The following is a 4087-nucleotide window of genomic DNA, read 5'->3' as shown; positions in this document are numbered from 1 at the left end:
TGATACCATTTCATAATAACTTGTTATAACTAAAAGAAGATTTTATAAGCCTCATGGTAATCAAAAGGCAAGAACCTATAACTGACTTACCAAAAATAATTAGCAAGGAATCAAAGTAAACCACTAGAGAAAAATCACTCATTCACAAATGAAGTTTCTATGTGTGTGTGTGTGTAAGAGAGAGAGAGAGACTACGATAAAAGTACAAAATAAATATTAAAATGGCAGTAATAAGACCTTACCTATCAATAATTATCTTAATTGTCAATGGATGAAATTCTCCAGTTGAAAGACATAGAGTCACTGAATGCATGAAAAACAGGACCCAACTGCCTACAAGAAATTCACTTCACCTCTAAGGACACAACCAGACTGAAAATGAAAGTCTGAAACAAGATATCCTATGCAGGGGTGGGCATTGAGCCACTTGGGATGCCTACACCTCATATCAGAGTGCTAGTTCAAGTCCCAGTTCCTCCACTTCTGAACCAGCTCCCTAATGATGGATCCTGAGAGGCAGCAGATGATGGCTTAAGTGTCTGAGTTCCTGCCACCCACATGGGAGACCCAAATGGAGCCTGGCTGCGGACTTCAGCCTGCTTCAGCTCTAGCTATTATAGCCATTTGGGGAGCAAGAGAGCAGCTGAAAGTTTCTTCTTTCCGCTCTCTGCCTCTCTATCATTCTTCCTTCCAAATAAATCTTTTTAAATAAAAGATATTCCATGCTTATGGAACTGAAAAGAAAGTGGGTGTAACCATACTTCTATCAGATAAAATATATTTTAAATCAAAATAAGTAAAAAGAGTCCAAGAAGGTCATTATATAATGATATAGGGCTCAACCCAGCAAGAAGAAATTACACTTGTAAATGTATATTCACCCAACATTGGAGCACCCAAGTATGTAAAGCAAACATCCACTGCTGAATTGTACAAAACTTTTAAAGAAAAACTAAGATCTATCCTTCTTAAATGATTTCAAAAAAATGAAAGAGGAGGGAATTCTTCCAAATCCCTTCTATGAGGACAGCATTACTTTGATCCCAAAACCAGAAAAGGACACAACAAAAAAAGGAAAGTACAGGCCAATAACCTTGATGAACATAGATGCAAAAATCTTCAACAAAAACAAAAAAATAGAAAATCAAATCAAATAATAATACATTAATAAAATCATTCACCATGATCAAGTGGTATTCATCTTAAGGATGCAAGGTTCAACACATACAAGTCAATAAACATGATACACTACATCAACAGAATGAAGGACAAAAATCCTATGATTGGGGTGGACACTGTGGCACAGCAGGTTAAACCACTGCTTGGGACACCTATATTGGAGTGTTGGTTTGCATCCCAGCCACTCTGCTTCTGATCCAGCTTCCTGCTAAGGTACCTGGGAAGCAGTGAATGATGACTAGAGTACTAGAGTCCCAGCCACCAACATGGGAGACCAAGATGGAGTTCCTGGCTCCTGCCTTTGGAGTGGCCCAGCCCAGGCTGTTGCAGCCACACAGGAAGTGAACCAGGAGACAGAATCCACTCAGCCCCTGCTACCTTCTCTCTCTCTTCTCCATGTCACTCTGCCTTTCAAATGAATACATTTTTTAAATTGGATGATAATCCCAATAGATGCAGAAAAAGCATTTGGTAAAATCCAACCTTCTTTCCTGACAGACACTCTGGCTGAATTAGTCATAGAAAAAACATACCTCAACATGATAAACACCACATACAGCAAGCGAACACCTAGCCTCATGTTGAAGGGGGAAAAGCTGTAGGCTTTCCATCCAAGATCTGGAATAAGACAAGGATGCCCACTTTTAAATACTTTTATTCAACATGTCACTGGAAGTCTTAGCTAGAGCAATTGGGAAAAAGAAACAAAGGACAGGGGCCGGCGCTGTGGTGTAGTGGGTAAAGCCGCCGCCTGCAGTTGCGGCATCCCGTATGGGCGCCGGTTCCAGTGCCGGCTGCTCCACTACCAATCCAGCTCTCTGCCATGGCTTGGGAAGGCAGTGGAGGATGGCCCAAGTCCTTGGGCCCTGCACCCGCATGGGAGACCGGGAAGAAACTCCTGGCTCCTGGCTTCAGATCAGTGCAGCCCCGGCCGTTGTGGCCATCTAGGGGAGTGAACAAGCGGATGGAAGACCACTCCCCTCAGCCTCTGCCTCTCTGTAACCCTGCCTTTCAAATAAATAGATAAATCTTAAAAAAAGGAAACAAAGGGCAGCCAAATTGGAAAAGATGAAGTCAAACTGTCACTGTTTGTAGATAACATGATCATATATATGGGAAAACTCAAAAGACTCACAAAATCCGTTAGAACTAGTAAACAAATTCAGCAAAATTGCAGGATACCATCGGATCAGTGCAGTGCGCCGGCCGCAGCACGCTGGCCGTGGCGGCCATTGGAGGGTGAACCGATGGCAAAAGGAAGACCTTTCTCTCTGTCTCTCTCTCACTGTCCACTCTGCCTGTCAAAAAAAAAATTGCAGGATACAAAGGTAATGTACAAAAATCAGTAACATTGTTATACACAAATAGTGAATCTTCTGAAAAAGAAAAAAAAATTAGATACCTGGGAATAAGTTTAACCAAAGACGTGAAAGATCTCTACAATGAAAACTAAAAATCGTTGATGACAGAAATTGAAGTGTACACATAGAAATATAAAGGCATCCCGTGTTCATGGATTAGGAGAATCAATGTTGTTAAAATATGCATACTACCAAAAGTGATTTACAGATTTATTGTAACTTCTATCAATGACACTTTACCAAACTAGAAAACACACTACTAAAATTTCTATGGACTGACAAAATATATTAACCAAAGAAGGAGGCATTGTACTACCTGACTTTAAAATATATTACAAAGCTATCATAATTAAAACAGTATGGTATTGGCATAAAAATATATCCATAGAACAATGGAACAGAATAGAAACTCTAGAAGTAAACCCATACATCTAGAGCCAACTGATTTTCTTTAAAAAAAATTTACTTATTTATTTGAAAGGCAGAGTTAGAGAGAGAGGGATGGGGGAAGGGAGAGACAGAGAGAGATCTTCCACACACTGGTTCATTCCCCAAATGGACACAATGGCTGGAGCTGGGCCTATCAGAAGCCAGGAGCCAGGAGCTTCTTCCGGGTCTCCAATGTGGGTGCAGGGGCCCAAGTACTCGGGCCATCCTCTCCTGCTTTCCCAGGAGCATCAGCAGGGAGATGGATTGAAAGTGGAGTAGCTAGGTCTTGAACAGTTGCCCATTTGTGATATCAACTTTACCCGCTACACCACAGCCCTGACCCCTAGAGCCAACTGATTTTTGACAGAAGTGCTAAGAACATGCATTGGAAAAATGATAGTCTTTTTAATAAATGATGCTGGGAAGATTTAATAGCCACATGCAAACATATGAAACTAGACCTCTATCTCTCACCATATACAAAAATCAACTCAAAATGGATTAAGGACCTATATGTGAAACCTGAAGCTCTGAAACTATTAGACAAAAGCATAGGGTAAAAAACATCAGGACAGTGGAATAGACAAGGATTTTTAGATCAGACTTCAAAAAGCCCAAGAAATAAAAGCAAAAATATGCAAATGTGATTTCATCCAACTAAAGAGCTTTTGCACAGCAAAGGAAAAAATCAATGGAGTGAAGAATGGGAGAAAATATTTGTAAGCTATATATCTGACAACGTGCTACTATCCACAATAAAAGAAACTCAGACAACTCTAGAGCAAGAAAACTAAATAATCCGATTAAAACTCAGGCAGTAGACCTAAACAGACATTTCTCAAAGGAAAACATACAAATAAGGAAAATATACATGAAGAGATGCTCAGTATCATGAATTATCAGGTAAATGTAAATCAAAACCACAGGGAGATATCACTTCTCTTCAGTAAGATTGGCTATTATCAAAAAGACAAAAGATATTAAATGTTGGTGACAATGTGGAGAAAAGGGAACATTTGCACATTGTTGGTGGGATTGTAAATTAGTACAGCCATTGTGGAAAACAGTATGGAGGGTCCACAATAAAACTAAAAATAGAACTACCATATGATCCTGAA

Source organism: Oryctolagus cuniculus, chromosome X (genome assembly GCF_964237555.1).
Source record: "Oryctolagus cuniculus chromosome X, mOryCun1.1, whole genome shotgun sequence".
Classification (NCBI taxonomy): Eukaryota; Metazoa; Chordata; class Mammalia; order Lagomorpha; family Leporidae; genus Oryctolagus; species Oryctolagus cuniculus.
This window is presented reverse-complemented; position numbering follows the sequence as displayed.